The 13743-nt window shown below is 47.7% G+C and overlaps 1 protein-coding gene across 2 annotated transcripts in view; it reads right to left on the bottom strand.

Annotated features, from left to right (window-relative positions):
- Proser2 (proline and serine rich 2) overlaps positions 1-11763 on the bottom strand; it is a 30747-nt gene extending 18984 nt beyond the window's left edge. The window contains exon 1 of one of the 2 annotated variants that reach the window (XM_041630886.1): positions 11466-11763. The gene's annotated coding sequence lies outside the window, so the exon portion shown is untranslated. The remainder of the gene's footprint in view (positions 1-11465) is intronic. The other variant, XM_041630887.1, reaches the window with a different exon arrangement.
- Positions 11764-13743: the final 1980 nt, after the last annotated feature.

The following is a 13743-nucleotide window of genomic DNA, read 5'->3' as shown; positions in this document are numbered from 1 at the left end:
GACCTGAGTGAATCACAGCTCCAAGGGGAGGGAAGAGGATGGAGCACACCAGCCTTCCCCAGGAGTCAGCAAGGTGAGGGCGGGATAGGAAGTGCAAATTCACCCACACAACCCTGTGAAGGTTCTGGAGCTGTGCCATCTGGGCAGTGAGGGTAGCCCATGAGCTTCACGGTGTGACTGGAGGGTAGTGACTTACCATGCTGTTCCAGCAGACACCTTTTGCTTATGCTGCTGTAATTTTAAAAGCTAAGGAATGTAACTAAGATTTCTGTGTGCTGTTCTCTCAAAAGTGTATGAGGAAGCTAAGCAGGCTCTTCCATAAGGCCAAGGTGGCAGAAGAGAGGGCAAAGCCTTGGCTCTATATTCATCACAGCTACAAGACATTAATAGTTGATTTCTAAAAGAATTGAGGAATCGAGGCTCCCTAGGAACTGAACATATAGAATTTCATGGGAAGTCCACTGTGAAAAGAAGATTTTTCTGAAGGGCTGAGCGAAGAAGCAACTCCACCTACCCTGAAATGGGACACACTGCAACAGGGACTCAAGCTGGAACAGACAGGATGGACGGTACTAACCACGGGTCTGTGAGGGTCATCACTACTTTGAAATATCTACTGTCCTTGTCCAATCTAGGGTCTCTCTGGGTTTATGAGGTACGCACTGCAGTAAGTGAGGCCAGGGTCAACAGGAGGGGTGAAGAAACCGACTGTTCTCAGGCAGACAAAGCTTCAGTAAAAACCCAAAGCCTCCGCTTCAAGATCAGAAACACAATCATGTTTCGAATTTTTATATTTCCTGTGGTTATTTCCCATTATTTAATAGAAGCACCCCCACCCCCAGTTCACCCTTGGAGCCAAGAGATCAAGGCCAAGGTCATTCATCATCTTATTGAGTCTGTATCTGCCCAGCACGGTTTATTTCGCGAGAACATCAGCCAACAGAGGAGGATGGTCCAACAATAGCTATTGAGCCAAAGGAGGGGGATAGTCTAACGAGAGCGATTGAGCTAGGACTCTAAGGAGGCAAGTGAGCCCCCTGCAGTGAGTTTGCTGGAGCCAGAAGAAAAAGGCAGCTCATTTTCTTCCTAAGGGGACATTTTAGAAAGACCTAGCATAGCCTAGAGGGTATGCTTACAAGCTTCCTTCTAGGTTTCTCCCCCCACCCCCCACCCCCGTCCTTACAGCCAGTAGGCATACAGAACAAGCCAAGTCAATGTGTCACCCTGTTCACCTGAAAGCTGCAGAGTCTGTGGAATCTCAAAGCTGACCTATGCCACCCTAAGGCCCATCGACAGGCACGAAGCTTCTCCCTCTGGTGGTTTGAAAGAAAACGGTTCTATAGGGAGTGGCACTAATAGGAGGTGTGGCTTTGTTGGAGGAAGTGTGTCACTGTGGAGGTAGGCTTTGAGGTCTCCTATGCTCAAGCTATGCCCAGTGTGGCACAGCGTCTGCTGCTTTTGGATCAAGGTGTAGAACTTTCAGCTCCTTCTCTAGCACCATGTCTGCCTGCACACTGACATGAAGATAATGGACTACACCTCTGAACCTGGAAGTTAGCCCCAGTTAAATGTTTTCCTTCAGAAGAGTTGCCACGGTCATGGTGTCTCTTCACAGCAACAGAAACCCTAAGACACCCTCTCCTCCCGCCACCCACGGCCAGCCAGCCCTATAGATTCTCCCTACTTACAACAGTAACATGCCCACTTTCCTCCTAGCCCCCACCCTGGTACAGACCCACTGCAGCCCGTGCTGACCTGCCGCCAACCTGCCGTGCCCATCTTGAAGTTCGCCTGGTCCCGTTCTTCTTTGTCCTTTCCAGTATTATTACACTGGGTCCAAGTGGACTCCTTGGCTGTCTCCACTCTCCTACAGCAATCGATGGCACCTCCTTCCCTACAGACTTCAAAGTCAAACAGACTAAGGACTCCAACAGGGAAAGGTCTGATCTAGTCAGTGTTCACAGCATACCAGGATACAGCAACTTCATAACACTCATTCCGTCAACCAGGCATGGTGGCGCCCCCACAACCTCAGTACTCAGGAGGCTAAGACAGGGGGAGTAGGAGAATGTGAAGTTATCTAAGCCACATACCCAGATCCTTTCTCCAGACAACAAACATTCCTTTAATTTCATAAAGATGTGCGAAAACTACCGACAGAATGGTATGCACTCCTCAACACTGACGTTAAGAAACACTCTCTTTGGACAGCACAGTAACTGTATTATGTGTCAGCAAAGATAACTAGAAGAATTCATGTGTGTAGCCATTAAGAACTGAGTTCTAGGGCTGGAGAGATGGCTCAGTGGTTAGGAGCATTGCCTGCTCTTCCAAAGGTCCTGAGTTCAATTCCCGGCAACCACATGGTGGCTCACAACCATCTGTAATGAGGTCTGGTGCCCTCTTCTGGCCTGCAGACATACACACAGACAGAATATTGTATACATAATAAATAAATAAATATTAAAAAAAAAAAACTGAGTTCTGGGGTTGGAGTGATTGATGGCTCCTCTTCCAGAACATGTGAGTTCAGTTCCCAGGCCCCATGTTTGAACAGCTCACAAGCACCTGTAACTCTAGCTCCTGAGAATCAGAGGTCCTTTTCTGACCTCAGAGGGCACACACACCACACACACACACAGCATATACAGAAGCAGATAGATACATATACGTAAGTCTAAAATATCTTTAAAACTTAGTTCTAAATAACTCTTGGAAGCGGTGTTGGAAATTAGAAAGCATTCTAAAGAAACAGTAAGAGAATTGCAAGCAGTGGAACCCAGGGTGCAGGCGATGTTTATGGCATCAGAAAAGCAGGCAGAAACAGAGTCAAGTTGAAGCTGAAAACAAACAAACAGAGTGGATGGACAGAAAAGCGTGAAAGCAGAGAAGCTGGACAAAATAAACACTTTCAGAATAGGGCAGGACCCTTGCAGCACCCAGGTCCTGCTCTTTGAATCTCTCCTTCTTCCCCATTTATGGGGATTTTGAGAGCATGTCTCCCAAAAGCCAAGACGAAAACCAACCTAGCCAAGAAATGATCTTTAATTCAGCCCTGAAAAATCCCAGTAGGCTGACATAATAACTAAGTGACTTCTAAGATGATAGGTTTTCCCCCTGACCTTCAAGAACATTAAAAACCGCAAGTATCCCACAGTAGGTCCCGTTTAGACCGGCCACAGCTGATTACCATGAGTGGGCTTTTCATATGGTTAAAGTGGGTGAAATAAAGACCAGCAAACACAAAGGAGCCCTTGTGAGCTTTTGGACCAGCGGCTCTTGACAACATTTGTTCCTATGAACAGGCACCCGAGTGGCTTCTGTGTGACAGGCATTTTGCTGTTTTCCTGCTTTCAGAGTCCCTGTCTGGCTGTGTGTGTATGTGTGTGTGTGTGTGTGTACAGATAATGCTAACCAGAGTGAGTTTGAAGGATGCGTACCATTTTTGCAAATCAATTCTTCATAGAAAACTGAGTTCCAACACCCTCTGTTATTATTGAAAAAACTGAAGAATTAAAAAAATTCTCAGACTATTTTCTTTTTCACTGAAAATCATTTATAAATCACTTCCATAAGATCAGCTTCACTTCGGTCATCACAGCACACAGGTTATCTCTGGGCACAGTTCTCAGTTCACTTGAGTGTGTCTGACTTTGCACACGGAGCCAGGGTTGGTGTCCGCCAGTCCCTCCACACACCCAGACTGCACACTCAGAAACCCAGAACGGACTTAACCGAGAGGTCAAAGTGGCTGTGCTGATCCTGGGACTCATTCTCTTCTAAGAATTCCTACTTCCAGAAACTTTCTAGAATGCAAACCAAATACTCAGTGCCACAGTCTCCAGCAACCTGCCAAGCAGACAGCCCTTGAAGGCTCTAGATTGCTCTCGGGAGCGCAAACCCACCAAGCCGGCAGATGTTACATTCTCCTGATGTACAGGCCAAGGAACCCATCTGTAGGCACATAGGTTCAGAGCAGTCCTCTAGATCTGGCCTGTCCCTACCTCTTCTACCTAAAGTTCCGCAACACGAACCCTTTTTGCCCAGATTCCTATACATCCAATCCCCACAGCTTCCTGTAGCTCTTTTCCCAGCCTTCTAAGCCCAGCTCAAAACTGCAAACCTATACCACCATGCCCAGCTAAAAAACATATTTTAAAACTTGAAAACCATCTTATTTTCTTTGGGGTAGGGGTGGGCTGAAATCCTAAATTAGATTTGTTTTCTGGCAGAGTCTTATACACAGCTCAGGAACACAACTTACTCCTCAGGGTTTTTTGTTTTGCTTTCAGCAGTTCGAGGGTTCAAACCCAGGGCCCCAGAGCCTTGTTCACAGAAGGCAAGGGCTCTACCCCCACTGACCTTCATCTCCGGGCCAGAACACAGACTTTTTGGGTGTGGCATTTGTAATCTCAAAATTCAGAGACTGAGCAAGAAAATAAGAGTTGAAGGCCAGGAGGTACCATTGTTTGTTTACAATGCTGTCAACTGGACCCCAGGGTAGGGCAGACACAGACAGACAGAAATAGACACTCCCTGCAGTGCTGGGGCCTGAACTCCAACTCTCACTTCCACGTTAGGTAATCACTCTGCTGCTACATCCTCAGTGTTTTTAAAACTGTTTTATGTTGAGACAGGGGAAGAGATATCCATGGCCAGCCTTGCCTACATATTGAGTTCGAGGACAGCCAGAGCTATATCAAGGAACCTGTCTCAAAACAAACATACCTCCCAAGACAACCAAAAACCACAAAATGCCTATTTTCTTTCTAGATACCGGAGGCCAGACTTTTAAAAACAGAAGGAAATCCCAGGTTAAGCTATTTTTTTGAGAAACCACGGTGTGTGCTTCATTCACCAGATACTACTGAGCACCCACTACGTGCCCCCTGGGGAGATCAATGCAGTCCCTCTAACTCAGAGGCAGTAATTGTACCTCAGGGTTCTACAAAGCCTTTTGTTCCCGAGAAGCTTAAACTTCTCACCAGAAGCTTTCTCCGGTGGAGTTTGTTTACTGGGTATTCATAACACCTGGTCAGACTGGAAGTGGCGATCTGCTTTACACGTCTTATCTCAAACGAGCAGATCTGAATCAAAACCAGAGTAAAGCTCAGACAAGACCTCCTGCTGGGCACGGCTTCTCCCCCCCCCCCCCCCCCCTTTTTTTTTTTTGCATTGCTGGGAGTGGAACCCAGGGCTCTGCCTGTTTGGCTGCTACACCCTCAGCCCTAGCATAGAAGTTTTAATTGGATCTTCACGAAACTTCTCCGCTAGCTTTTGTGTGTGTGGGGGGGGGGGGGGGGGGAGTGGGGAGCACTCTACCTGGGGATGCATACACAGGCTCCTCCTCCCTAGATTCTGCACGTGTTCGGGGAACCCGGCAACAAATTCTTCCAGCAGTACCCACTTTATACGCTGGCCTGTGAGGAGAGTTCACAGCCCTGCTTTAAGCAAGAGGCGCTTAGCTCTTTGTTGAGAAAGACCATCAGTGTTTGTGGAATACGCTGTCTGACTCCAATCAACAGTCACGCTGCTGCAAGCGCTGCCTATCAGTCTCTCTAGGAAAACCAGATCACCTTCAAGTAGTTCAAGAGCAGAGTTTGATAACTCTTCAAATAACGACAAGGGTCGGTGGGCTGGTGCGCAGTCAGGCTTGTAACCCGATCAACCATCTTGGAAAATGAACACACAACTCCTATCCCACAGAGGAGACTAGCTAAGCAATGCAGACTTAAATATACACCGCAGGCTTTTTGCTCTTTTATTTTTCTGCAGAACGAGGGATCGGGCATGCCAGGTAAGTTCTCTGCCACGGAGCTACAGTCCGAGACCTTGCCCAGTGTCTACCACCACACCTCATGCTGAATGTGGTTTAATTATTTGTTGATGTCAACAGTTTTCCCACAGAAAGTATCTCTAAAACCAGAATAGAAGTCAACGAACGGTGAGGAAAGAGGGGCATACTGACCTCATGAACAGTTTAAAGACTTCTGATTTACACCCCAAATGCTGAGGGCCTCAAGGGAGTTTCTCATCCATTTCCTCGTGTATTTGGGGGGAGGGGGGGACAACTTACCCTGTCACAGGAGTTAGCCAGTTCAGGGCTGCTGTGGCTTAGCAAGTTCCCGGAGCTGCTTTCTAGCTGTCTACCTTCTGCACAGTGCACCAAAAATTCCACTGGGCATTCTTCAGGTGCCTTCTCCAGCTGGTGGCATTCCATCTTTACATCTTCATAGTCTAACCGCCCTTCCTCATTCCTGAGCATTCTGTGTGAAGGTCCCCTCCGCAGCAAGTCTGCGCCGACTATGACAACCACACTCCCGAGCCTTGAGGCTGGTGCCCAAGGCAAAAGCTGGGCTCTGTGCGGCCAAAGCACAGCCCTTCCGCTTGAGCCTCATTTCCACTCTCCCCTCCACCCCCAAAGACTAGTGGGTATTTTTGTTATTAGTTCATACTGATAGCAGTATGTATCTTATTTTCTTTAATCTCAAGTTTCTGGAACAATTTCCAATGTGCTGAATATGAGAGAGGGGATTATTTTTTTTTTCTTTTGAGACAGAATCTCTTATGGGCCAGGTTGGTCTTGACCACACTAGGTAGCCGAGAATGACCTTGAACTTCATGGGTGCTTTCTGCTAGCACTCTGACAACTGCTACCCACCGAGCCCCATGTGAAAGGAAACTAAGTCCACTAAAACCCTTTCGGTTCTCTGCAACTTTTCTGAAAATGCCAAGGCACCATTTTAGGAGGCAGCCTAAAAGTAACTCCCACCCCCAACTTGTAACCAATATGTACAAAGTCAACTATTTTAAATATCTGCAGAGAACTGAGTTTGTGAAGGGCAGAATCTTGCCCTGAGAAGTCAGCGTTCTATCCCAAACTACAGAACAGAAAATCAAGAAACAGGAAAGCTCCGAGTGTGAACCCTAGGGGCATGCGGCTATCTGGTGACGAAGCCTGAGTCAAGTCCACGAATCCCAGAGGAATGTGGCTCTCCTTACGCTTCTTTAACCTGAAGGTTTTAGGAATAAATTTGTAATGTGTACGTATCAGTTTGTCTGGCCGTGGACTACTTCAGGGCCCAGCACATGATCGGTGACAGAGCGGGCTACAAAATCTGCTGAAGAAACAAACACCCTAGAGTTCTGGATAACAAAAGCAGGCAGAGAAGCTTCAATATTTCACAGCACTGGAGAGACAACTGGCCCCCGAGAAACAGTCTCAAAGAGAAAGGAGAAGAACAAAACAACCCACAACTGGACAGAGTTGAATTGAAAGAGAACCCAATCCAGAGAATGCACTTGCCCATACGATTTTGGAGATGCAAAAAAAGCTAAAACAAAACAGAACAACAGTTTGCATAGGCAATGAGTGTCTCTCACAAGGGCTCAGGTGTTGGGAGCTTGGCTCCCAGCTGCTGGGGCTGTTTGGGGAGTATCTGTGAACATTCGGAGGTGTGGCCTCGCTGAAGGAAGTAGGTCACCAGGAGTAGGTTCCCGCAGAGTGTGTCCTGGGCCCCCTCCGGTCCCTTCTTTCCCTCTCTGCTCCCTGGCCACTTCCCCCTGACTCTCCCGCCATGATGTTCTCCTCAACCACACTGGCACCAAATTAACCTTTCCTCCTCTGAGCTGTCCTTGTATCTTGGTCACAGCAAAGCAAAAGTAACGAATGAGAGAATAAAGTCCTCGGCAGACATTTCTCTAAGGATGCTGGGAAAGATGGCTGAACAGGTAAGAGCGCTCGCAGTACAAGTCCCATGACCCGAGTTTGATCCCTGGAACTCACGGTAAAAGGAAAGAACTGGTTCCCAAAGTTGCCCTCTGACCTCCATGTGTACACAGTGGCATGAATGCACCCCCCGCACAGACAAATAAATAGATAAAATAAAATAATAAAAAGATAAAAAAAATTTTTAAAAAGCAGCCTTCCCCTTTATCCGAAGAGGACACGGCCCAAGAACCCCAACAAATGTATGGTACAGAGTAGCACACTGAACCCTCCAGAGAATGTTTTTCCTGTGTACACATATATTCAGCGATGGAGCTCATAACTAAATTAGGAACAGGAAGAGATCACTAACGATAGAGCAATTAAGACAATATGCTGAAATGAAAGTCACATCAACATGCCCCTCTCACTTCCAAAATGTCTGTCCTCTGCACTGCATTGTGGGAATATCAGGCTCTGGACGGCTCGGAGCGCGTGCATGGCACAGGAGGAGGCCAGAAGACAGTCCAGTTAGAAAAGGACCGGCCAAGCACGAAGACCTGAGTTCAGACACGCAGCACCCATGGAAAAGCTGGGCGCGTGGGCACACATCTATAACCACCGCTAGGAGCTTGGGGAGGCAGACACGGGTGGCCACCTGGAGCGCACTGACAAACTACCCTAGCTCCAGGCTGGTGAGAGACCCTGTCTCAAGCAGAAAGGAGGGGGAGAGGAATGTGGAGAATGGTCGAGGAAGAGGGTGGCACTGACCCCTGCCCTCCCCCCCACCACACCGCTCACATGTATATACCCCATCACATGCGCACACGCATGCATGCACCCTCGCACGCGCGCGCACACACACACCCTGCAGGTCAATATGGGAATGGCCAACAAGCACAGGAAACAGTTCTCAACACTGTTAGTCACTAGGAAACTGCAGATCAAAACCACAATGAGCTACTACTTCATACCATTGGGATGACCTTAACAAGCAACACATGGCCTACACATACAATGGAACACTGTTTACTCACAGAAAAGGGATAAAAGAATGAATCCTGAACCACAAAGGCCAAATACTTTAAGATTCCATTTGTATGCGAACAGGCAAATTCAGAAGGAGAAAGCGGCTTAGTAGCTGCCAGGGGCTAGGGAGGAAGGGAGGCTGACTGTTTAATGGGGAAGGGTGATGGAAAAATTCTAGAACCAGACAGGTGTAATGGTTACACGCCACTATTAATACACTTAGTGTCATGCCTTAATAGACTTTAAGATGCGAAATTGCATATAATTATGTACTTTATATTTTACTACAATAAAAAATGATAATTGGACGGGTGAAACAGCTCAGTGGGCGAAGGTGCTTGCTACCAAGGTTGCTACCATGGTGGAGAAAGAGAACCTATCCCTGTAAGTTGCACACTGTGGTACATACACATGCATGTGCACATGTGTACACACACACAAATAAATGTAATAAACAGTTTTTAAAATGAGAACCATTTCAGAATTTGGGAGGCAGAGGTGGGCCAGGAGCTCAAGGCTGCTCATTGTCAGGTAGCAAGTTCAAGACCAGCCCAAGCTAAAGGAGATGAGAATCAAGTTTTCCCAGTGCTAAAGTCTCTAGTAGGATGATATGCATTCACAAAAAGCTAGCAGACTCTGGTCCAGAAAGTCAAGCCGTTACGTTGCACAGACCATTAGTACAATTCCAGCTTTTATTAAAGTCTCTTGAATGTCAAGACTGGAAACTCTGAGGAGGCAATGGCAAGACTGGGAGGAGAAACTTCACTGTGGTTCTTCACAGACAGGCTGTTATCAAGGATGTCACCATATGACGAGAAGGAAGTCCCAGTAGGATCAGAGTCATTCAGAAAGGGGATGGAGACAGCCCATCCCCTGTAGGGAACCCATGAGGAAGCCACGGCCTCACCTCCAGAAAGTGCAATGGAAACTAAGACAAAATGCTGTCCTTGACCATCACAAGTGTTCAAGTTCCCGGATGCTCCTGGGATTCCCCTGGCACCTACTAAATGGCCTCAATGCCATCGGCGTTCATCCCATAACAAGGTAGACCCGATGCCTTTGAACTTTCTGTTCCAGAGGATTCCCTGTGCTTGCCTCTGCTCCGCCCAGGCCTTCCACTGCCCTCCCTTCAGATTTCAAGGCCCTGTTCTGCCTCTAAGAGTTACCTGAGCTGATCTTCAGATCAACACAAGGTGCCAACTGCAGGCTCCTGAGGTGTCTGAGAACTTTGGAACCAAGGCCAGGTGTCTCGTCAGCCACTGAGGAAGGCAGGATTACCAGATCAGGGTTTAATCAGTTTGGACCATATGGCTCTTATCTAGAAATTCTTGCATGTGCAATGGCGAGGCAGGACTTAGCACACTGGAGCTGCCCAAACAGACTACAAATACAATGATGAACTAACAAAGTGTCTAACCAGGTCTGCGTTAAAGCAGACCAATCCCTCTGCAATAAAGAACTACCAGGTCAAACAGACTTAGTATTTTCAGAAGCACAAATTCTCTTTATAACTGCCACCTATTCTAGTTTCAAATTTCAGTTTTCTGTGAGTGGAGAAAATGTTCTTAAAATGATCAGCATCCAAAATTTTCCAGGAGTTCATTGGCGGCACTGTTAGAAGGAACCTATCCAGTCACCGAAAAAAAAAAGGCTATTACTCGTCTGGGCAAGAAAATACACAAGATTCCATACATACACTGTCAAGCCTGGCAAGAGAGATCTTAGCTGACTTCTACCCTTCCCACCCAACCCCAAGTAAACAGGGCATTTGTTTGTATTTCCACATTGGCTACACCAACGAAAATACCTCCTCCACCTAGAAAAACACTCTGGAACATTCAGGCATGGAATATAAGGGCAAAGTTTCAGTACACATTGGAGCATCTCACAGAAAATGACTTTTCATAAAAGTCTGTCCTGTGAGCACTTTCCCCAAGTTCACACTTAATACCTGGTTTGGTGTTTGCAGATGGCGCAGGGACAAAGCTTTTTGCTGTTCTTTATTACAACTGGAACCTGAAAGAATCTTCCCATGGCAGAACTTGAAAGTTGTACTCTGTTTAAGGGGAAACACACACACACACACACACACACACACACACGCTCCTCATTTTTCTGCTTTGCACGGAACACACACACACACACACTCGCGCGCGCACACACACCTTCATTTTCTGTTTTGCACTGAATAGGTTCAGGCAAAGAGTTAAAAGTTGCGTTTAAGTGGCGAGGGGAGGGGGTTAGCTGCTTAAATTTACAATCTGTAAAACAATGCAGGGAAGCTTTCCGTCTTGGAAAAACGCCGCAGTTGGACTGGCTTTTGTTAAGCCGTGTCCCATTAGCCACATACTCTTTCTAATCCTGAAGCCCCAGTTCACCGAGCAGATCTACACATACATCCCCGCGCGATTCAGTTATCTGCGGGAAACTGGCGGGGGCACAGAAACCTCCGGAAAGATTCGCAGAGGACCCCTGTTTAACAGGTGATTCTAGCCATCTCCCGAGTCTCAGCCTCTCAGGGGACACGGTCCTCACGCGCAGTCGGGCGCCGATCCCCTCGCCAGGCTCCGGAGAAAGTCAGTGGGGACCAAAGCCTGGGAGTCAGGGACCCAACGCAGACAACACGCTACGAGCCACTGAGCGCTCGCTGTCGGGTAAATCCCGAGGTGGGAAGCCACGCGCCGCGACCCCTAAAGTCCCGGGATGAAGGCCATTGGGTGGCACTGACCTCGGCGATGACGGACGCCCCAGCTACGAGCAAAGGACTTCCCCAACTTCAGAGACCTGGACTCGGCGGCCACGGTGATCCGGACAGCTGCTGCCGCGCCCGCGCCCGGCGCCGGGTCTGTCCCAGTTCAGTAGGGCCGAACTCACCGAGCCAGGTCCCCTCCCAGGGCCGCAGGTGTCCACGCCAGCTCCGACCCGCAATGCTCACGCCGTCCACCCGTCAGCAAGCTGCGCACGCTCGCCGACAGTCCGGGACGGCCTGCCGCGCGCTCCCAACCGAGCGCGCTCCGCCACCCGGCTGCACGCTCCGCACCTCTGCCGCGCGCCCCCGGTCGTGCACGCTCCGCGCCTCTGCCGCGCGCTCCTGGCTTCGGGACTCTGGTCCACCAGAGGTGCTCTGCGCGCCCCCGCGATTTTTAAAGGGCCAGAGCCTGAAGCCCCAAGCTTGTGCCTTTGGCCACCTTTCCAAGTCTTGGTCTACTTGTGAAAATGAACTGAGGGTTCGCAATGGGACAACGTTATGCAGATGTGCTTTTGAAGTCCTGAACGAGAGGGAACTTCTCCAACAACTCCAGGACCAACTTTGAGAGTTTCATTAGTGTTTGTTTTTGAAGTAGTGTTTCACCATGCAGGATGACTTTAAATTTGTGATTCTCCTGCCTCAGTTTCCTGATTTCTGGAATTATGGGCATTTAACAGCAACATTATCTTGAAGAGATTATTTTCATTTAATGATAACAATGACTGCCATTTATGGAATATTTATACTCTCAGACATGTAACATACATTATTTCATTTAAATCATTTGGGCAATGCTTGCTTTATTTTTCCCTATGGGGGAGGGGTAAATTTTTGTTTTTATTTTTTGACAAAGGATCTCACTATGTAGCCTTGGCTGGCCTGGAGCGCACAATAGACTAGGGTGGCCTCCAATTCGGAGAACTCTATCTGCCTGAATGGGATTAAAGGTGTGTGCCACCACGCCCAGCGGTTTTTCATTTTTAATAAACTTGTAGGAAACTTGCATAGGTTTGTGAGGTGCTAATGTCCCCATACACATGCACATTGGACAGAGTTGTTAGCAGAACAAGCTTAGCTAGAGCGCCTTAAATATTTATCTTTTTTTTTTTTATTCACGAAAAATGTCAAAGCCGATAGTGGTGGCGCACGCCTTTAATTCCAGCACTCGGGAGGCAGAGACAGGCAGATCTCTGTGAGTTAGAGGCCAGCCTGGTCTACAGAGTGAGTTCCAGGACAGGACAGGCTCCACAGCTACTGAGAAACCCAGTCTCAAAAAGAAAGAAAGAAAGAAAGAAAGAAAGGGAAAAAAAAGAAAGAAAGAAAAATGTCAAAATCCTGTTGTAGTTTTTAAAAAGCAGCATGAGAGAGAGCTAGAGAAAGACACCATGGAGGGTTTTTTTTTATTGGGGGAAAAGGAATGGAAAAAGGGGGGAGAGGGAGACCAGCCTCTGGGGACAGGAGCCAAGTAAAGGAGGGGAGGGGAGGGGGAAGAGGGGACAGGAGAGACAGAGATAAAGAGAGATGGGAGGTGTTTAAATGGAAGCTTAGTGAATGTGCACAGGGGATGCTCTTAGTGGCTACAGCTGAGGTCATAGCCTCGTAGGACCCCAAGAGCAGGCCAGTACAGATGCCTGAATACTAACACTCCTAACAGGACCCCAAGGACAGGCCAATACAGATGCCTGAATTTTAACATTCTTCCTTGGTTTGTTTGTTTGTTTGTTTTTTGAGAACTTTGGTACTTCTGTTTATTTATTTTTTAATTCATTTGTGTGTGTCTGAGTTGCTGCACACAAGTGAAGGTCAGAGGGCAACCTTCACTTTCTTTCCAAGGCGTGGGCTAGTACTCGGGGCTCACTGCAAGAACCGCAACTGATGAGCCATCTCCACGGTCACGTACTTTGATTTCTTATGGTTATTTTACGGAGAGGGGATATTGAGGTAGACAAGACTGAAGAAATGCTCTTTGACCCCGCTGTTTGTTGCTATGTCTTTTACCGCCAGAAATATTTCTGAATCGCTAATCATAGTAGCTAGTTGTGGAAGACTTTTATAAGTGGGTGGAAGTTTATGTATGATACAAGTGAGAAAGCCAAAAGAATGTGTTTTATTAATTCTAAGACTTAACATGGGCTTGAACAACAGCCATTGTAACAATCTGTATTCCCCAAATGTCTGGATACCCATTTCACAGAAAGCTAAGGAAGGAAGTGGCTGGCTGCAGAAAACGCCCGGGTTGTAGACAGCTGTCGGGGCT

The sequence above is a fragment of the Microtus oregoni genome, unplaced genomic scaffold (assembly GCF_018167655.1).
Source record: "Microtus oregoni isolate MIOR12 unplaced genomic scaffold, Mior012 000035F_ref0000213, whole genome shotgun sequence".
Classification (NCBI taxonomy): Eukaryota; Metazoa; Chordata; class Mammalia; order Rodentia; family Cricetidae; genus Microtus; species Microtus oregoni.
This window is presented reverse-complemented; position numbering and strand designations above follow the sequence as displayed.